This window comes from Pyrus communis, chromosome 7, assembly GCF_041283825.1.
Source record: "Pyrus communis isolate YQ-2024b chromosome 7, ASM4128382v1, whole genome shotgun sequence".
In the NCBI taxonomy this organism is placed as follows: domain Eukaryota; kingdom Viridiplantae; phylum Streptophyta; class Magnoliopsida; order Rosales; family Rosaceae; genus Pyrus; species Pyrus communis.
In genome coordinates, this window is record NC_142571.1 from 28341338 (window position 1) to 28364980 (window position 23643).

General features: G+C 36.7%; 1 pseudogene across 1 annotated transcript; it reads left to right on the plus strand.

Moving 5' to 3' along the window:
* Positions 1-8264: 8264 nt before the first annotated feature.
* Positions 8265-10159, plus strand: LOC137735654 (protein DETOXIFICATION 49 pseudogene; annotated as a pseudogene). The gene has a single exon (XR_015964213.1). The product of XR_015964213.1 is annotated as a protein DETOXIFICATION 49 pseudogene (transcript).
* The last annotated feature ends 13484 nt before the right edge of the window (positions 10160-23643 follow it).

The following is a 23643-nucleotide window of genomic DNA, read 5'->3' on the forward strand; positions in this document are numbered from 1 at the left end:
TATCATTAAAATTCAAAGTTTTCAAGCCCTTTTCATTATTATTATTTTTTTTAATACAAAAAATCTAACCAGAGAGGGCATAACTACGTTTTTAACTCCATTAGTATTTTTTTTTCATGTACTTTCCTACTTTTCAGCTTAAAAATTCAATTAAAAAATAACTACGGGACACAATAAATGGTAAGATTGCTTAAAAATGTCTTGCAATGTTTTTTGTCGCAAAAGAATTTTTTATTTTTTTTATTTTACCAGAACAATAGAGTGGCATTTTCTTTATCATCACAAACAAATACATAGGTGCAAATCGGGTTCATAGCTCCAATGACTTAGAAATTAATTTGGAGTGAATTTGTACAAACAAACAAGAACTAAACCCACTAGATGGGTACCACATGCACAGACTAGCACTCCATATGTACGATGAATTTTCAAGCCTAGCACGTGAACAATACAAATTGGGTGATGTGAAGCATGTGTGGTTGTTGAGCTTCACACGAGAGGCAACCTGCTATGATACCATGAAGAAGATTGGGGCTCTATAAAGTAATTGGCAATACGAGAAGTAACCCAAGTACTTATAAGCACATGCAAGATTCCTCATTTAGCCAAATATGGGATTCACAATCTTAACATACTTGCGCCATTGCAGCCAAGGTTCTAAAAGATGATAGACACTAGTCGGACGGCGGACTAGGCAGATTTAAGTAAACTTATTATATAACGTACAAATACGTGTCTATTTATACTTAAAAATACATAATTGTATCATGATACAAAAATTGAAAAATAGAATGACATATAGATTAGAAAATATTATAACATATAGAAAGCATGGGGAACCAGAATATAATGAGTGTTCATCCAAGTATTCAACAAGTCTCTTACAAGTTATAAAAAAAATGCAAAATGAAAGTTATTTATTTTTTATGTCTAAGTGAGAGTCACGACTTAAATAGGTGCCTAGGCAACTAAGGCAAGTCTAGGCGAGTCCTAGACTGGCTAGGTGGGCACTTAAGCATGTCTAGTCTTCAAACATCTAAAGATAATCGAAACGATGGTCAGCTGCCTAACATCTAGACAATGCTAACGAAGATTTTTAGAACAATAATTGTTGCTCGAGTGGAATCCGCATCATCACGAGTCACAAACCTCATTTGATTTCCGAAGTTATTAAAAAAACATAAAATCAATTCTTGTATCACAATAAGAAATGTAATTGGAATCTCATTAGTTAACGTTCTAGTCTTATTCTTACATATCTTGTTAAATTTGTTCTCATCCGTGTGGATAAAGATTTGTCCAAATCATCGAATCAATCAGTCAAACACGTCGAAGCAAATGACTCCCCCATTTCTGACGCGGAAAACATTCGGATAAGTTAAAATATTATATACATGGAGTGCTGACACATGTAAATTAATTTCCACACTAACACTTCGCATAATATGTGTGAACACCAATCTAGCAAATTAATCCCTCACTGACTCAATATTTCACACCCCATTCTCTGTCTCCTCCCACATTACCAACCAAATGGGAAAATGGCTTTCGGTGAAATAGACAATATGCAGCAAAGTGGCATAAAAAATGGCTTTTAGGGAGAAGCCAAAGTCAAAAAAGGAATTTTAAGGTGCTTCAAAGTGTTTTTATTTAGTTCAAACCAAATATAATGGAGGTTGATTAGTTTGAATAGGGGACATTTGAGACTGAAACTTTAAGAAAATTATATCTAGACAACATCCCTAATTCATTGACCAATCAATGCTAACACATAAAATTAGATCCTAATCAAATCTCGACTTGTACAAGACTCATAGGATTTGGCTCCTTAATTACTCTGCTAGAATATGAACGTATGTTTGGTTGTGATGATACGACACATGGCCCCTCATTAAGCTTATCATCTCTTTTGGATCGACATATATCTATCCTTTTCGACTAGGACATTTTGGTTAAGCCAGTGGTTCACACGAGAGCTTATTTGTCATCATACTATTGGTCCAAAATAGCCAAATTGACTAGGTTAATTTCTTTAACTTTCTTCTCCTTTGTTTTGTAGTTGTTTTTCCTTTTTAAAAAGAAATTACGAGAAACAAGATAGGGATGCAACAACCTTCTCGATTTTTTTTTGTCCTGTAATGTTGCTTGATAATTATAACCGTCTACTCTCTACATTACCCTTTAAGTTCAATCTAAACAAAAAAAAAAGCAAAACCAGCAAAATCGGAAAATCGTTAAAACTGTTTAATTAATTTTGTCTCAATTTAGTGTTAAAGTAACAAACATGAGTCGTTTATTTATTGAATAACCGTTAGATGACTTACTAATTTTATAAATTAATCTGCATAAATGATTATTAAAAGTTAATCTAGAAAATAAACAGTTTAAATTATTATGCAACGTATAAAAAAAAAAAAAAATGAGAAGAGTCGAGAAGGCCGAAATAAGATGCTATCATTCCTCAAGAAGATTGAGGGCAGATTGCATAGGAATGAGTTCACTATTACAGCTTTCTTTAGTGTCAAAGTCGAAACTTGGTCATTAGTATCAAGGTCTGAGCTACAGCTTTCTGTAAGTTGGTGGTTTCATGTTGCTGTCAAATTTTATTTTCCGCAATAACGGATCCGTGTTATTGTATTCGAATTGTTTGATTCTGATTGATACCTTAGCAGCTACTTTGGAAGTACAATTAATGGTTAAAAACAGTAAAAGAAATACGACTTAGTTGATATATATATTGTAAATTATGGTTATCATTCTAGTTCAAATTGACCTCTTAAACTTTTTTTTTGATAAATTAGCCTCCTGAACTATTTAAAATCAGTCAATTAACTCATTGCCGTCAGATTGTAGAATCAATTTGATCAAATTCAAGGGTAAATTAATCATTTCATCATTAATTGTTACTTATCAGCTATAATCACCAATAAAAATTTGACACAGGAACACAGAATAATTCAAAAACATATAACATAATGAGAAAACATAAAAAAAAACCAAACATTTACGTAACAGACCATCTCACATCGTCATTACACATTATTTTATTTTCAAATGCCATAAGTTCATTGTTGGTTATAGTTGACAAATAAGAATTGATGAAAGAAAGAGTACTAATTTTTCTTTGAATTTGACCAAATAGTAGATGAAATTTACTAACAAGAGATCAATTGACTAATTTCAAATAGTTAAGTGGATTAATTTACCAAAAAAATAGTTCAAGAGGTCAATTTTAACTAGAGTAATAGTTAAAGCGGTCAAATGGCAGTTTACCCATATATGTAGATACATAGATCGATATGTGTGTGTGTGTGTGTATATATATATATATATATATATATATGGGAGAGGATCAAGGATAAAGATTTTTACACTCTTTTGTAACCTTTAGATCTTATAACATCCAACGGTGTTGATTAAGAGTTATGTGAAGACTTTTAAACATTAAATGAATTGGATGATGATTTGGATTATAACTAATAAGGAAAACACTAATTTAATTAAAATATATATATATATATATATTTGATAAAATAATAGATTTTTTTTTTTTTTTGAACAGAACCCTACAAATACTTTATGTGACATCCCACATCGTCCAGGGGAGTGATCCTTATATGTATATTCCCATCCTTACCTAGCACGAGGCTTTTTGGGAGCTCACTGGCTTCGGAGTTCATCGGAACTTCGAAGTTAAGCGAGTAGCGTGCGAGAGCACTCTTAGGATGGGTGACCCATTGGGAAGTTCTCGTGTGAGTTTCCAAAAACAAAACCGTGAGGGGGTGGTCGGGGCTCAAAGCGGACAATATCGTGCTACGGTGATGAAGCGGGCCTGGGAAGTGATCGGCCCCAGGCCGGGATGTGACAATTGGTATCAGAGCCTAACCCTGACCGCGTATGTGCCGACGAGGACGTCGGGCCCCTAAAGGGGGTGGATTGTGACATCCCACATCGCCCAAGGGAGTGATCCTTATATGAATATTCCCATTCCTAACTAGCACGAGGCCTTTTGGGAGCTAATTGGCTTCAGAGTTCATCGGAACTCCGAAGTTAAGCGAGTAGCGTGCGAGAGCACTCCTAGGATGGGTGACCTATTGGGAAGTTCTCGTGTGAGTTCCCAAAAACAAAACCGTGAGGGCATGATCAGGGTCCAAAGTGGACAATATTGTGCTACGGTGGTGGAGCGGGCCCGGAAAATGATCCGCCCCGGGCCGGGATGTGACACTTTAACCTCCATCTTCCTCTTTGTTTGCTGATGAGGCCTGCAACTCCATGCCTTGGATGTAAAGTCTTCTCATTCTTTTTTTTGTCTGAAAATGTAAGCTCTTCTTGCCTTTTCAAACAATGATCCCTAGTGAACAATAAAACATGCTACTAAGCAAAGAGAGAGTTTTGCTTTAAGAAAAAAAAAATTAGGATTTTATCTTGAGAAGGTTTAAGCGCTCTAAGTTTAAACGAACAACTCAATCACTTTGTCACATCCATAGCAAAACTCTAACAACCCAACATCCAAGAATGAAGATTTTGGATTTAGGCTTCTTCACTGCGGTTTCAATTTCACATTTTTTCTGTATCAGATTTAACCCTTTTTTTTATTTTTAAAATCAATTTTTATTTTCAAATTTTTTTAATTTATATATTCCACATCATCATTCAATTCATTTAATGTTTAAAAGTCTCCACATAACTCTTAATCAACACCGTTCAATGTTATAAGATCTAAAGGTTACAATAGTGTAAAAATCTTTATCAAAATCTTTGTCTCTTAATCCTATCCCTATATATGTGTGTGTGTGTGTGTGTGTATTTATGCATGTGCTTCATTGGTTTATATAAACAAAACAAAAAATAAAAAACCATCGCTCCACAGTCATAACAAAATTATAGAGGAGTTAATTAGAAATTTTGTGACAATTGATTGAGAGAAATGCTAAAGAGATACTCTCAAAGTGAGAAGTGAGACTCTTTATAAACCTCTCTCCTCATAATTTAATGTCAATTCACTTATTAATTATAAAATATTATATTAAAAATATAAAATAAAAAATTTATAAAGAGCTTCAGTTTAAAAAGAACCTATGTAACTTTCTCACTCATCGAACTCTCCATTTTGTTGTTGTTATTCATGAGAAATGTTGATGTTAACCATATGGTCCAAGTTCCTTTTGCAAGCCGAATAAATTTTGGCGGTCATGTCTTTTGTCGGCAAAGATTCGTTGTGTTCTAAAACTTTGCATCCAATTTTTCAGCTCAAAGATTTTTAGTCGGTTGTGGACTTAGTTAGCATGCACTGTCATCATTACGGCGTACAGTTTGCTTTGATGAATTGGATTCATAGAGTTCCACCGTGGAGGCATGTATCTGTGTAAAGTGAATGAGGATTCTTTTCAGATTCCTTTTGTAAAGATTTTGAAGATCTTTTAATTACATTCCTTTATTGTATATTGTACAATCAGAAATATTGTAATTTTTTTATATTTAAAATTCAATATAAACATATCTGATGAAAATTGACTGCATAATATACGATGAACAGACGTGATTGAAAAATCCCCAAAAATCTTCGTAAAGAGAATCCGGATCATTCGTGTAGAGTAAGCTCAAACAGAAAACACGTGTAGGTTAATTTGCAGTCAAGAACAAAGCAGTCTTTCAAATGTTTTTCTGAATGGTATGACAACAAAACTAAAAATAAATAAAAAGTAGACAAACACTTTGAATAATTCTAGTTGGACTCCGGGAAATAATCTTTATAGTGTGTATGTCAATAAGTATGTTAGTTTTGCTTAAAAAGGTTTAAACGATGATATTATAATGTGATCAAGTTCACGCTTAATAGTAATGTGATTATCTTCACACTTTACAGCCTACCTTGACGGTCATTAAACATTCACTATGTATACACCTACCTTACCACATAAAAACGTCATTGTGTGTTACTAGCTACAAGCTTTACGTATTATCTAATCTTGAATTGTAAACTTTGACGATTATAATGTAATTTTTTATCTAATAATTTAGACGTTAAAAGATAACGTGATTGTTGAAAATCATCAAACATAATGTAGAATATCATACTTTTATTTATTTATTAATGATATATACCCCTTAAACCCCTTTATTCAAAGTATTGTTTTTCTTACAGATGTTTAGAGTCCAAAGGGACACATGGTGTTTTCCTTCTTTTGGCATATATGTATTCACGCGGTTACTATGATTGTGACTTTTTTAGCCATATCTATTTATTATCTAGTCGGCATGTATGTCTCTTCTTTATATTCCTTCTCCCAACTTGGACTACTGTGAAAGTGACAGAAAAAAAGCATTCTAAACCCATTAAACCACAAAGGAGGTCGGACATGAGCAATTTGGTTAGGTTAAAAAGACAAATTGTACAAAAGACAGCAAGAAGAACTCGGTTAATTGAGTCAAAGTACATAATTTGTGAAGTGAACCAATATCAAAGCATGCAGACTTGTATTTATTTGTGTGTGGAATTTTCTACACGTTTATATGACTAAAATCCTTTTGTCTGTCTTTTTCAATATAATTGGACCGATGAAACAAATTGTCTATATATAATTTGACCGACGAAACAGAAAGGGTCCTTAGACTTTACGCGTAATTTTTTGATTTTTATTATAATACTTAAAATAGTATATTAATTGAATTATTTTTCAGATATTTAAAAAATTTCTGCTTCCAATGGGCTTCATGATTCTGCCCTTTTACTAAAGACCCGATTCGAACCTCTTGAATATTTTGTAAAACAGTAAGAGAGAGAGGATAGACCAACCCACTAAGCCAAGCGTGTGGAGCCATGACTCAATCCACTTGGCAGCTTCAGTTTCATGGAGTGACTTCTGGCAAACGTACTTTCAACGGATTACCAGAAGAGAAGCACAATTAAAAAAACGACCTTCAAAGAATAAAATCTCAACGATAGCTGACTTTTCCCACTGGTTTTCGACCTATGATGGAGTTGAACCAAATGGGGTGCAGTGCATCCTTGAAGTTGAAAACACAACAATTGTCTCATGCCTTCGAAAAAAATGCCCTAAATATGGAACTGTTGAATCAAAAGGCTCCGTATGGAGACCACTCTGGTATTCTAATGTGCATGGCTGCAGTTGAAACATCCTTGAATAGACTAATGCATGCTCATTTCTCCCAATTCATGTTGCGGAATGACTTCCATGCAATCGGAATGCCACAAAGACGTTGTCTCTAATTAATCATGCATTGTCATATAAAAACAATAAAAGTACATGATAGTCCATGATTAATTTGAACGGTTTCTGCACAACGTTCCAAACATAGGTAAGTAAGTTTCTCCATTTGTTGTTGCAAACGTGTACGGCTTCTTTGGACCTATCCATAAGATTAACAACAAAAGAGTTAAAACCCAAAAGTGCAAGGTTTGAGCCGTTTATGTAATATCTATGAAGCAAACCATTTTTAGGCTGGCAAATGGTATTAGTATTTGGATTAATCCCATTAATCTTCTGCAATTTCCTTGTATCAAAGAAGACAGGATAGGAAGGTGGGCCCATGCTGATGGGCTTTTTGGAAGTATAGTAAAAATTGAATCCACTGTGTAACTGGCCAAGACTATCCAACAGCAAATTTTGTCCTACCTCTTTGTCTCTAATGGCCTCTTAACCGAAAGAAAAAAAAAGACGTTAGGAACTTTGACTCTTATTATATTAATCCAATTGTTAATCTTTATTTAAATGGTTCTAATCTAATTATATATGCAAACTCCGTCTCTGGTTTTTGACCCCTTTCGTAACCTTCAAAAAAGTTTTAATTCAAGGTTCGAAGATAAATATAGAAAAAGAAACAAACCAACAATTTTTTTTTTGTCTTTTTCTTTCATTTAAATAAAGGACAAATTGGTGATTTTGTTATGCCACTTCTTGACGACTATTGTGTCAGTACTAAGAAAATTGTGCTATGTGAAATACAAACATATAATTTGTCTTGAATCACTGGCCACCCCGTGATAGTTAACCAACGATATACCAACAACTTCTTTGTTTAGCGTTTTGCTCAGGCTTTGAGCCCCTTGTAACCAAATTTTTAAACATATAATTAAATATGTATGTCAAATCTGAGTTTTTGAGAATTTGAAAGTGGATTTACACCCATCGCTCACTATGTTTTTTCTGGCCGGTCATCACGAAGACACTCTAGTCCCTCCCAAAAAAAAACAGAGTGCCCCACTAAATTCTAAGCTTCTAAACCCCTATAAAAACCCCTGCACCTCCCCCTCTCAAAATCCCCAACAATCTCTCTCAACTCTCTCCCTCTCTCCCTCTCTTTCCTCTCTCCCTCTAGAAAATAACTTACAAAGTTGATCCTGTAAAAACATATAGTAACAATGTGCAAAGTGACGTCTCCTCTCTGCTGCAATGGCAACACAGACCACCATTACCTTGTCTCCATCAAAGACTCGGAGGACCCCAAAACCCTAACTTCCCCATTGATCTCCAAAACCATAACATCCCAACCAGAACAAGTACCGAAGTTACAGTTCAATCCCCACAAAGAATCCCATTTTTCTTTGGCTTTAAAAGAAGCCAATTCCATAGCTGTCATAGCTTTCCCAATGATACTTACCGGCCTGTTGCTTTACTCAAGGTCAATCATCTCCATGCTCTTCCTCGGCCGCCTTGGCGAGCTTGCCTTAGCGGGCGGGTCCCTTGCTGTGGGCTTCGCCAACATCACCGGTTACTCCATACTCTCCGGCCTCGCCATGGGAATGGAACCTATCTGCGGCCAAGCTTTTGGCGCCAGAAAACACACTCTGCTCGGCCTCTCTTTGCAGAGGACGGTCCTCCTCTTACTATTTACATCCTTACCCATTTCTCTTCTCTGGCTGAACATGAAGAAAATCCTCCTCATCTGCGGCCAGGACGAAGCGATCGCTGCCGAAGCTCAGTTGTACCTCCTCTGTTCTCTCCCTGATCTTCTCGCTCAATCTTTTCTCCACCCTCTGAGAATTTACCTCAGAAGTCAATCCATCACTCTGCCTCTCTCATTGTGTGCAACTCTGGCGATCATCCTCCACATTCCCATAAACTATTTTCTCGTTTCGCACCTCGATTTGGGAATCAAAGGTGTTGCTCTTAGTGGGGTTTGGTCTAACTTCAACCTCGTAGCTTCCCTGATCGTATACATCATCGTCTCTGGGGTCTACCAAAAAACCTGGGGAGGGATATCAATGGAGTGTTTCAGAGAATGGAGAACTCTTCTAAATTTAGCAGTGCCCAGCTGCATTTCTGTGTGTTTAGAATGGTGGTGGTATGAGATCATGATCTTGCTCTGTGGATTGTTAATAAATCCGAGAGCCACCGTTGCTTCAATGGGAGTTTTAATTCAAACGACCGCCTTAATCTACATATTTCCTTCTTCCTTAAGCTTCAGTGTGTCCACCAGAGTCGGCAATGAAATCGGCGCCAACAACCCGAAAAAAGCGAAACTAGCAGCCATTGTAGGGCTCTGCTGCAGCTTTGTGCTAGGCCTTTCAGCTCTGGTGTTTGCAACGATGGTGAGGAACATTTGGGCAAGCATGTTCACACAAGATAAAGAGATTGTAGCGTTGACATCGATGGTATTGCCGATAATCGGGCTCTGCGAGCTCGGAAACTGCCCGCAGACGACGGGGTGCGGAGTTCTGAGAGGCACTGCGAGGCCGAAAGTGGGAGCAAATATAAACTTGGGGTGCTTTTATCTTGTCGGAATGCCGGTGGCCGTGGGGTTGGGATTCTTTCTTGGGTTTGATTTTCAGGGGCTGTGGCTCGGCCTCTTGGCGGCGGAAGGCAGCTGCGCTTTGACCATGTTGGTGGTTTTGGGTCGTACTGATTGGGAGCTTGAAGCTCGGAAAGCCAAAGAGCTGACCGGTGCTGCTGCTGCTAAGGTGGCAGTTGGTGATAGCGAAGGTGTTGAGGAGGACAAGCCAAGCAAAGCTGAAATCAAGGAAGATTGTCTATGTTTATTAGGCGAGTTAAATTACGAAAATAATAATTATAATAATAGCTCACATGTTTAGGTTAGTTTAGTTTAATCTCTCTCATTTTTTTTCTTTTGTTTTTTTGTTTTTTTTTTTTACATTTTTATTATTTTTGTCACCTTATTTAGCTGTGGGTTCACAAGATTTCATGGCGTTTAAATATATATATATATATATATATATATATATTTTGAGAATATTTCTATTAGCAGGAGGACTATCTCCAGGAGTGTTTTTTTTTGCACTCCCACTGAAATTCAACTGTACTATTTTACATGTACAACTGATGCTGAATTTCATAGGAAGTAGCAAAATGCAGGGTCAGGAACAAACATCCCACCTTTTTCTGTATTTTCCGACCATTTCTGTATTTTGTAATCGGATATAAAGTAATTGAAAGAAGATTTATTCTACCAGAGATCCAAATTTTTCTTTGTTTTATTCAAAACAGAAATGTTACCATGATGAGCTACTTATACATTCTGAGCTGAAACAGTGCATAATACAATTTCTTATATCTTTTTATATTGAAAGCACGGGAGAATAATTTTTTGCTGATATTATTATCTGTACTCGATACAGAGTCATTCATAACAAACTTATACCCTCCCTATTTACTTTACTCGACGAATTAAGGGGAGTGTCTCAGCTTGAGAGGTATTTTTCGATTGCATGAACGCCATAATTGGAAGAAGGGGTGTTTTATACATTTACATATTGCACCATTAAAAGTATAAAAAAATATTATTAGCACAAAAAGTCTTCTGCAATCATTCATTTCTTTGTCTTTTACGTTAAAAAAGTGCAAATAATTTTTCGAAAGTGTAGGCTCCTACTCCCAATAAAGTATATGTTGACAATTAACAACAAAAAATATTCTCTAGTTTAAATATTGTTTCAAGGTCCATGTTATGTATGAACCTTTAAGGATACCAAACCAAATAATAACAATTATACTTAAAAAGTATTTTTTTAAAAGGACCAGTTAATAGCCTCAGTACGGCAGTCTACTCTTTTGAGAGCCAGGAAAATTTAAAGAGACATTTGTTTATATTAAAAAGTAGTAATTAACAAAGGGGGCAAGTGAATCTGATTCAGATTATCAGTCTCAGATTCTCAATCAATACTGAAAGAGCTGCAATTTTGTCATGATCTTACCAAATGTATATGGGAGTAGAAATTTCAATGAGTGAATTCATTTGGCCGGACTAAAAATTACTAGTTAGCCGATTGCAAATGCAAGACCTGGTCTTTCTAATCCCACGCACAGGTATATATGCACGGTTTTGGGTGACATTATGATGTGTTAGTAATTTGATTTGTGAGTTAATCACATGCAATTATAACATGCAGTTTTGAGCATCTTACTAATCCTGTTGAGTTAGTGATAATTACGAAGAAAAAAATGACTTAAAATAGAGGCATATGCTCAACCACATAAAAACTACGACTGGCATCTCAACTTGCAAAACTGATCCCTAAATTAAGAGAACTTTTGGGGTCCGGCGCCCGGATCACGTCTCCGTGCGGACCCTAGACACAAATAACCCCCCCAACACAGAAGAGGATCCTCTCCAAACCAATCCTATTTGGATCCTAGAGATCATCAAATCGTAGTCCTTTAAGAATAGAACGTACAACCATGAAATTTCTCTACTTTTCACATAAGACAAAGACACAAACCATTCTTTCACACATCCCCGAATTCTCTCTCCTTCTCGCTTGAGGTGGTTTCCAGCAAATTGCCACCACTGACCAAGTACGCAAGGATAAGGAGTTTGACAGCCAAGCTGGGCTCTTCCTCAACCTTTTACTCACCAAAAAAACTCTATATTGTAGCAAACTTTCCACTCACCAGTCACCCACTGCCATGGCTGCCGTCATCCCACCCCCATCCCCTCCTCCTTCCTCTCTCATAGCCTGCACCCTTTCCCCTCTAGTTGCACGGTCGCACGATTAAATTTAATGGTCAAGACAAGACTAATGGGTCCGGAGGCAAAGATTGGTAGATGATTTGTTCCCCTCCTCATGGCACACCACCTCCTACATGAGACCCACCACTACCTCATGTAATGACGCCACTCCCATTAGACCACTCCCATTGCCCACCATCTACAGGTGTCACACCCAAGATCTTCTTCTAAATCACAATCATTTATTTGACCACCACTCATTTCAGAATCAATTTCAAGACACTGAGTCTGACATGACCTAATAATTTCTTTTCCAACTGCATGTTGGTGCCCTTTATTTGGAGAAATTTTTCAGTGTGACCAGAATACAAACACATAGTCATACGTCATAATACAAATGAATGAACACTTGAAAAAAAAATTCTTCCACTTGTATAAGAACATATAACGTACTGCTCCGTGTTCTTGATAAATTAAAAAAATCTCTCCCTTCCACAAATAATCACTTTTAAGAATATTGGAGGAACTGAATTTAGGAACCGCAGGGAATCATATGCCATTATTCCTTATACATTAATTAGCTTAATATATCCGCGATTACTTTGTCACATGCAAAGGAATGAGTAACAAGCAAAGGTTAATGTTTTTTAAATTAATTACCTCCAATCCCCCACACACCTCACAAAAAATTATCATAGGACTTTTTATTCTTCCCTTCTTTTCTTTTTTTTTTCATAAATTTATTTAGGTTCATATTCAAGTTATTCTATACGTAAGCCCACAACAGAGGAACTTATTCCATATGGAGCTGAGCAAATAACGACAACTAAGTTTGACATTACATTGGTTTACAAAATAGGACAAGGATTGTCTGCCTTCCCACTTTCGGTGTCCTTCCATGCTCTCCTGTTTGTGTGGTCACGGTTAAGCCATGTCAACATTTTATATTACTATTCATTTTTGTATTATTATCTCTATAAAAAAAACAATATAAAATGTTGACGTGGTTTAACCGTGATCACACAAAACAGGAGGGCAGACAATCCTTGTCCTACAAAATAATGGCTTTGATTTGACTCTTGGTTTCTGTTATTTGCCATTGACTTTTAAAGTATTGTTAGGTAGACTAAATTTGTAAACTAAATGACGTATCACCAATAATAAATAAGCACGTTGATTAATATTTAAATAATAATTCAATCTGAACTTCCATGTTATTTAGTTTTTAAAATTTAGTCCACCAATTTAGTATCCCTGACATTACATTTACACTAAGGGGGTGAGGGAGTGGGCTAAGCCTCACATTGGGCTAGCCATAATAATGTGGTTTAAATTCGCCTTTGGTGAGAATCGAACCTAAGACCTCTTACTTACAAGTGAAGAGGAATACCATTAAATCTAAGTGGCAGCATTACCCTTGACTTTTAACATCCGCTTAATTATTATTATTATTTAATTAATAGTAAGTATATATTTTGGGATTTGGATTCTATCCGGATCCAAATTGTGGGGATTCTAGGGATTTTCACATCTTAATCATTCATCTTGCATCATGAGTCAGAAATCATTTGACTTTTTTATTTAAAACTAAATAGAAATAGTATCTAATAAAAACTGTTTACACGATGTATGATGAACGGTTAGGATGTGGGGATCCCTAGGATCCCCACAAAATGAATCCGGAGATAATCATCTTCTTATATTTTGTTGCAAGTTGCAACAGATCGACATCAAAATGAAATTCATTGATTTTGTAGGGAAAAATCAAAATTTATGATAAAAATTGTTGTTGCTAAACAAAGAAATAAATTGTTGTTACTAAACAAAAGAAATTTAAATTAGTTTTTTTTTTTTTTTTTTTTTTTTTTTTTTTGTGGCTCACAAACGGTACTCGACCATATAAGCTTAGAGAGTAAGTAGAATACATGATACAAAATTTACGGTAGGTGGCAAGAGTACAATTCTCTATTTGAAAAGATTAAAGAAGCTGACTGTGTTGTACAAGTGAAGACTCACATGTGCACTCGCACCGACTCCTAAATGCCGATGAAGGGGTTGAGCACAATGGTGACCTGATCGCACCGACTCCTATATATATACAGAGCCTTCAATCTGTAGGGTGTATGTTCTCTACGTTGAAAGAACAAAAAGCCGCCCGAAAGACGTGCTCTGAGGGGGATGGACCATAAATACGAACATTGGGGACAGATTGAAGGCTCTCGTATATATATTTAGCAAGAAACATCTCATAATCATGTATCCTTTGCATACCAAGTCCTGACGAATAATCAATAGCTGCTCCTAACCCAGTTGCTTCACCAATTGCTGGCGTTCCAGCCTCAAATCTAGATGGAGGTTTTGGATGCCAAGATACACATTAATTTGAGAAGCAGTAGTCAGGCAAGCCAACATAGTTCGAAAATAAAGCAGCACGAGCCGTCGACGGAGGAGAATCATGCCAAGTTAAAGTTGGAGAAGTCAAACCCATGTTAGCAAAATTGTCTACAACAAAATTTCCTTCGCGATATATGTGATATGCGTAGAAAGTCATTTTCTGAATGCGGTCCCAACAAATAGACCATTGTGCACGAAAAGGTCAAAGAGGATCAAAATCAGATAATTGAAAAGCAGAAATAACACTAGAAGTGTCGCTTTCCAACCAAAGACAATGTCAACCCGACTAACATGCAAACTCTACATCAATAATAATTGCAAATAATTCTACAAAAAAAGAGTTGCGATAATCAATCCATTGACAGAAACCACCAATAAAAATACAATGGCGTCGTACAATATTAAATATAATATATAATTATTTGAGAACACGTATTATTGTGATTTTGATTTTTTAAAATATTTTCAAGCATCGTACTATATTAAATATAATGCAATACACACACACACACACACACACATGTATGTGTGTCTATATATAATGTAGGAATTAGGATGCATGCATCAAATTAGATGATGAATATTTCTTGCCCTAGTTGCAGATGGAATGCAATTTCGCTTCGAGATAGGTACACAGTTAGGTACCATGCCGGCATGTACCTAACAAGCTACTTACCTTACTAGATACATATAGTAATTCAGTGCTTAAACAATTTTTCACTTAGAAATTTGAATTACTGGAGTACCCTTTACTTCCGGAAAGTAAATTAAAATAACAAGGACAAAATTGCTGGAAATACGTAGTTGACCGAAGTGTTGAACTAATTCTTGAAGTTAATTAAGTCCGCCAAATATTTTAGTGCCTGCAGGTTGATAATAGAGATCTCCATGCAGATAATTATGCTTGGAAGATGCAACCAAATAGCCTTAAGACACAGCAGCTAGAGGCCGTGCACCAAGATGGTTGACCTTGTTTTAATTTCTTTATTCTACGTTATTATTGTTATTATGTAACTTTCTATAGAGAAGATAAACACAGAGGCTAGGATTATATATATTGTACCCAAACACCTACTTGATTAACGATACTCGATATTTTTATACGATAGAATCTTCCGTCCATTGATATTGTGACAGTTGTACTCGTTTCAAGATTGTTCAAGTCGCGGTCAGAAAAAAGTAAGAAAAATCCCTAGCCTCCGACCTCTATCTTTGGCGTTGAGATTGACGGCAATTCTACTTGATACCCTCTTTGTTTCTGGTTGCAGTCGTTGTCTCTCTCTGTTAAGGAAAGCCTTTAGTGCGTTTTTGTGGAAGGTTTTTAACATGTCAAAAATACAGTTCAGTATGTCATATGTAATAATACAATTAGTTAGAAACTTGTAAAAAAAAAATTAACCAATTGTATTATACATTGGTGTACCAAGCTATATGCCCGACACACTTCTTTTACTTTGTCGAGAAGAAATTTTGTGGTTGTGGTCATGGTCGTGGTTTGTTCAATCTTGGATTCTAGAGCGTCAATTGTTGTTCAAATTAAGGTGGTGGTGTTTGAGGTTTGTGCACTTGCAAAGGACTATGAGAAGAGAACTCGACGTTTGTTGGAAGGGGCTCACAGCAGGGCTATCTTCTTTACTAACATTTGCAAAATCATCAGTTGGTGTAGTCTTTTCCACGTGGAGCCTATACGATAGTTCTTGGGGTTGCAATGTTTAAGTCCTTCTTACTAGGATTTAGTATTTAGGACTAAGGGTCATCCATGATTGAACAATAGTATTGAGTTTTGATGTGCTTGTAATTAATGTAGGGTTGTGATATTCTTTTGACATGTTTAGTCTCTTGAGTTGTTTTAAGAGGGACATTTATGTTTATCGTATATACAATTTTTTTTTTAACAAAATTTCTTCCCTAAAAAAATAATTGCTCGAGTCTACATCGGTCAGCCTCATCGCAAGGTCTTAGTGTTTCACATCTGGTTGAATGGTTTTAGGAAATTATTTTTATTATAAGCTTTTGTAGTCCTATTGTAATTAGGGTTTAGTTCCTATATATTGTAATTTGAATTCTTTGTATATCACTCTATGTAAATCTCTATTTATTGGTTCCATATTTAAAATGAATATACATCAGAAAATTAAAAGACTATGATTCTCTTTTATTGTAGAATGATTAATGTTACCTAAGCCATTTTCTCTATAATCCCTATGAATCTATGATGTCTTTCCTAAGATAGCGGGCATGCACATTGAACAATGTTACATCAATTTAGTCTTGTGGCCTCGCTACCATTACGCACGGAAGACTTTATCTCAGAGATAAACCTATATAATAATCATGAAGTGCAAACCAAGGCAGGGCAGGGTTTTTTTTTTTAATTTTTAATATGTTAACAAAGACAGATCTATTTTACTTGATTATTTAAATAGAATAATTCATTCTAATTCTTGGCAAATATGACTTTTAGACTAAAATCATGAGTAAGATCAAAATATAATTTTAGTCCATTGATACAATAAATCAATAATAACCTTATTTATTAATCACATTTTGATTTTTTAATTATTTTTCTTTTTCTTCCTAATTTTAATGTATCAATTTTATTTCATTATAATTTTCATTTTCATTTCATTTGTCGTAATATATTTTGTTGTAAACATTTAGATAAACTAATTTTTGTTATACAATATATTTCAATTTACTTTGTCTTCTTCATTTAGGTACATTAAATTCATTATAATACATTTCAATGCATACATTTAGGTATACACATTTTGGTACATACATTTTGATACAAACATTTAGGTACATTAATTCAATATAATACATTTCAGTACACACATTTAGGTACATTAATTTAATATAATACGTTTCAGTGCATATATTTCAGTACATACATTTCGCTTCTAACATTTAAATACATTAGTTCAATATAATACATTTTGGTACTAACATTTAGATACATTAATTGAGTCTTTCAAGTTTGAATAATGTTTAAATAAAATTAATAAATTAAAAAAAAACATTTTTTGGTCAAAAAATAAATTAAAATTTGTATATTAATAAATTTAAATATTTAATGAGAGATATTAAATGTAACAACCCGTCCTTAATTTTAAGATTTTAATAATTTTTTTAAAAGAGTGAATTGACGAAAATACCTCTAGAGGCGATGACATTGGCTTTCATTGACTAGTGTGTAGTGAAAGATACAAATGATTCTTTTAGTGTATTTGTGTAGTATTCGATGGTACGAACGCATAGGCGAAAACCGTTTGTGAGTCTGGATTATAATGGTTATTTAAAGTTTACTTATAAATAAATTGAACTCTCATCTTGTGGGAAAGAAACCAATCATATTTAAGCAAGAAAATAAGAGCAGGTCCACCGGGCAATTGATAGGCCGGCACCCAGCCAAAATAATGGCCCAGCACCCAGGCTTTCCACTCCAACCCAGCAAATAGGTTGGCACCCAGCCCAAGCTAGTCTTTAGTGTGACATCCCACATCGCCCAGGGGAGTGATCCTTATATGTATATTCTCATCTCTAGCTAACACGAGGCCTTTTGGGAGCTCACTGGCTTTGGGTTCCGTCAGAACTCTGAAGTTAAGCGAGAAGGGGGCTAGAGCAATCCCATGATGGGTGACCCACTGAGCAGTTGCATGTGAGTTCCCAAAAACAAAACCGTGAGGGAATGGTAAGCCCAAAACGAACAATATCGTGCTACGGTAGCTAGGGGAGCGGGTCCTGAAAGTGATCCGCCTTGGGCTTGGAAGTCGTTATGAAGGTTTTGAGTATTAGAAGTTGTTCAGTATTGCATTTCTACCCCTAGATTAACGATTAGTTTGAAATGAGTTACTCAGACCTTTGTGGACGAGTTGCATCTTGTTTGTCACACCATTAGCATGGTTGCAGTATATCCTTATCTCTATTCTAGTCACTTGTAATCACGGTTACAATTTTGGGTTAACTATGGTATCATTAGAGTTGACGTATAGAGATTTTACGCACAGTGCATGTTTAATAGACGCTTACTTTTGTTATAATTATGGGTAACGACGGTTACATTCTTGTTTAGGAGTATGGTATCATTTGAAATATAATATAAATATTGTATGTGCAGCTTATGATTTACAGAAGAATATTGCGAACAAAACCGTGAGGGAATGGTAAGCCCAAAGCGGACAATATCGTGCTACGGTGGTGGAGCGGGCCCGGGAAGTGATCCGCCTCGGGCCAGGATGTGACAAATTGGTATCAGAGCCTAACCCTGGTCGCGACTGTGTTGACGAGGACGTCGAGCCCCTAAGGGGGGTGGATTATGACATCCCACATCGCCCAGGGGAGTGATCCTTATATGTATATTCCCATCTCTACTTAGCACGAGGCCTTTTGGGAACTCACGAGCAACTTCCCAGTGGGTCACCCATCATGGGATTGCTTTAGCCCCCTTCTCGCTTAACTTCGGAGTTCCGACAGAACCCGAAGCCAGTGAGTTCCCAAAAGGCCTCGTGCTAGGTAGAGATGGGAATATACATATAAGGATCACTCCCCTAGGCGATGTGGGATGTCACAATCCACCCCCCTTAGGGGCCCAAAGTCCTCGTCGGCACACTCACGACCAGGGTTAGGCTCTGATACTAATTTGTGACATCCCAGCCCGAGGCGGATCACTTCCCGGGCCCGCTCCACCATCGTAGTACGATATTGTCCGCTTTGGGCCGGGATGTGACAAATTGGTATCAGAGCCTAACCCTGGTCGCGAGTGTGCCAACGAGGACGTCGAGCCCCTAAGGGGGGTGGATTGTGACATCCCACATCACCCAGGGAAGTGATCCTTATATGTATATTCTCATCTCTACCTAGCACAAGGCATTTTGAGAGCTCACTAGCTTCGGGTTCCGTCGGAACTCCAAAGTTAAGCAAGAAGGGGGCTAGAGCAATCCCATGATGGGTGACCCACTGAGAAGTTGCTCGTGAGTTCCCAAAAGGCCTCGTGCTAGGTAGAGATGAGAATATACATATAAGGATCACTCCCCTGGGCGATGTGGGATGTCACATCTAGGCCAGCCCAATATCGTCAAAGGCATGGACTAGCCCTTATAACGCCATGATGATGCCACCGTGGCGTCAGAGGGAAGTTCAAAAAAAAAAAAATTTAATTGGAGGCCGTCTTCTGTCGACCTCACGAACGCCACTGGCCACTTCATCTTCATGTACTCCATCCACAGCAGCGAGTCCGTGTGCTCCAGTGCCGTCCAAATCTTGTCCGGGTCCCACTTCGGAAACCAACAGCCACGAACACCTTGTTGAGGTGGTCCAGGTTGAGCTCCGCGATCGTGCGATGAAGGTTGAAGCCCTGGGTGTCGAGGTCTTGATCGGAGATTGAGTATTGGTTGGTACTTAGGGAGCGGCGTGACATGGTGAGGTTTTGAGGGGGAGTGAGAGTGGTGGATTAAATGAGGTTTAAAAAAATTGATAATATTTCAATAAATCAAATTATTATATTATAATAAAAATTAATAATATTTAATAAAATTGACTAGGCTATTTTGTTTTAGGGTGGAGATGCATTTGGCCTATTATTGTTTATTGGGGTCTATTACTGTTCACTAAGTGAATTAAATGAGATGGGTGCTGGCGCATTTTTTTAGGGGTGGAATTGCTCTAAGGGGCCAATTAGTTAAAGAAAAGGAGGACCAATCAGAAAATAAAGGGAGAGAGAGAGATAGCCAATCAGGAGAAGAGAGAAAATGTAACCCTCTTCTTCTCGTTTACCCATCCCCACGACCTCCCATTTTCTGTCGTCGATTCCAGCTAACTTCGGCAGAATTTTTTGATGCCAACACCACCCTTTTGAAGCTTTCACTCCCCTCTACAAAACCCAACCAAGAACCACATTAATTAACCTCTGTACGTGGCGATGCGAGGCCATAAAACCCGATGAAAACCAATGGTGTTCTAGCCACCCTTTTCATTTTTCTGGTGAATCAGCAAATCAATGGCCGACACCACCACTTGGTTTTTGTAGCTCATTATCCCATGAGTAAATCCTAACCAGCCTTGACCCCGTTGGACCACCGGAGGCGACGAATCAACGTCGGGAAACTTTAGGCACCCGCCAGCTTTATCGGTGAAATTGACCATCTTCCATCCACTTTGGACTTCGTGGTAGGTATAAAACGTGTTCCTCTTGTTGAGCTCTATCTTTCTGTAAATTTTGGTAGAATTTGGAGTTAGTCGAAAAAGTGGGTTTCCGGTCGCCGAAAACCGCCGTGTACAGCGGTGCGTGGGTTAAGACCCGACTTGCCCATCTTAGGTTAATTTGGATGCCCTGATTCCATATTTGACACTTGATTGACGGAATTCCAATGTTTGAGTATAATTTTGTTAAGGGCCGCCACTCGAATATTATAGCAATAGACGATCCGACCGTTGGATCGTTATTAAACTTTAATACATTATAGTACGTAATATTTAAGGACCATAGGAACTTATGGATCAGAAATCCAACATACGGATCTTCCCAAATTGGATTTGTAAATTAATAAAATAAAACGGGGATCACCACTTGAATTGTGATTGGTGGAGATCTGACTGTTGGATTGTTCCGAAACTTTAGGATGTTGTTCTAGGAGCTTATTGAAACTTTTGGGAAGTTTACGGATCGGAAATCCGATGTGCGGATCTTCCGGATCATGTTGCGTAAGATTATGGACCCTACCTTCGACCTTTGACCGACGGTTGACTTTTGGCCAATGGGTTTCAAATCACTTTAGAACGTCCTTGGGGATGTGTTTTTATGTAAGTTACGTGTTCTATCGACAAGAATTTAGAGACATGATTTGATAATTGTTCTAGGCGCCAATCGTTCGTGACGCCTCAATATTCGTGCTAGGGAATTGTAGCGCATACCTCAAGTGAGTGGGTCTTTTTCTTTTTTTAGTGTGTGTGTGTGTGTGTGTGTGTGTGTGTGTGATTGATAGTTTCCAAAAATGCTTTTGAATTGATTTATACAATTCATGCCATGATTAAATTATGTTATGAGAAATGTTGCATTGTTGTGAAATACCAAGATGATTCTACAGGATGCACAAGTAAGTTCAAGTAAGTTTATTATGTTGATTGGAATTTTTGCATCATTATGGCATGCTCATATTCATATAATGGCTCATTATTGCTACACCTAGGTGTTAGTGCTCAGCCTAGGCCAGGCTAGTCTTTCACATGTTGTTCACATCAGCACCGCACGCTCGCGTTGGATCCAAGTAGGTGCTAGCCCTATCGTACATATTGCATTAGGCCATTCCGATTCGTATGTGACAGCGAATAACGCTAGCCTTCACGTGATTATAGCAACAGAGCGTATATTATTACACATAGCCCTGTCATACATGTCACATTAGGTGACTCCGACTCATGTGCTAGCATAGATTGATGAGCAATAGGTGCAGTCGTACAGGTCACATTAGGTGACTCCGACTTGCGTGCACATGATTATATTGATATTGCCGTTGAGATATTGTGATGTGGCATATTTCTGGATTTACTCTTGGCATGCATTTGATTTCATACTTATATGTAGTATGATTTTCTGGAAACTATACTTGTTTTACGGTGAGGGGTTACAATGTTTTCAAAAAGGTTTTTTATAAAACTTTATTTTCAGGCCCACTCGCCCTTGTTTTTCGCCCTTCCAGGTTTTAGTAGCTGAACTTCGTATCGACGAGGATTCTTGGCAAATATTGGTATAGGTGGTTACCTTCAATGGTATAATTCTTATTCCATTGTACTGTACTTTACTTATACTCTGTCATCACGTGTGAAATAGGTTCATTCCCTCTCACATCGCACTCTTCAAATTAGTCACTTTTAGGTTTAAACTTATTCACATTTTTCCACTACCCTACTCTTTATGGTTTCGTCATCTTCCAGGTGTCAGCTAGCATAGCTTGATTCGGAGTCTAAGTGGGTATTCCGGGTCGGGGTGTGTAATTAAATAAAATGCACATTAATTATTTTGTATTAAGAACACATCAAGAGACTATAATCAATATATCATATAACACCAGGTTTAATTTAAATTTCAATCTTCTTTAAGAATTAAAATTAAAAAACCCCTTATTTAAATTATTAAAATGATTAGAACTTAGATGCGAAAAGAGTTTCAACCTTGGGAGCAACTCTTAAAAGGCACGAAGGACATTTGTCCTCGTGTATAAAGGTGTGAATCCGGATCTTCGCCGGATCCACTTTGTGAGGATCCAAAAGATCCGTGAATCATGTCCGTTCATCATACATCGTGCGGTCAGAAATTATTTTAAATATTTTTATTTAAAATTAAACACAAACAGTGCTTGACAAAAATTGACCGCACGATGTATGATGAATGGACACGATTTATGAATCCTCATAATCTTCACCAAAAAGATCCGCAGAGGATCCTGTTGGTAAAGGCGTGCAATGCAACAAGTATCCTATAATTTAAGATTAGTGCATGATTGCACATGATCTGCATGGTTTGTTAGACCTCGGAATATATTTGCACGGGGCATGGGGATTTATACTAAACAATCCTACCTTCCCTTTTCCCACTCTGTAACGAACAATTTAGTTAAGGCCGGCATTCTTTGCTGCGTTGAATGCATGGAAAACAAACTCTACGATTCAATATTTGAGTCCAAAGAAGATGATAAAAACTAAAACTAATTGGCATTTTTATTTCCTCGTGGCTGAAGCTTAGTGAATACATGCACATATTTTACAGAAAATTCTAGATATTTATTATTTAAATAATTGAAGAAGAAAAAAATTTAAAAATTAAGAGAATATAAAATTGACCAAACGAATATATGCCTGCCGAAATGATAAATTGAGAGCTTACTGGCTGCAGGCTGCCGCCCTGTCTATGCATCTAGCTAGCTATTTTTTTTAATGTGTCTATTTGTTTTTAATAAACGATTATGTTGTAATCATTTCATTAGGAACCTACTTGCCCTTCATTTATGATTAATTTATTTTCATCGTAAGAATATTATAATCGGATTCGTTAATTCTTTTTATCATTTAAAGATCATGTATGCAAAAATTCCTTTAATTTGGACATCTTTGGCCATGCTTGCTTGTCACACCAATCAATGATTTTGATAACAAGTAGTACCATCATGATGAATTGTCCATTTGTTGGATACATACGAATGATTAAAAGATATCCAAATTGAAGGTTTTTTTGCACACATGATCTTTAGATAAAAATAAAAATAAAAATAAAAAAGAATAATTCCGAATTTTAATATTTGTACATTAAAGATACATTAATTATAA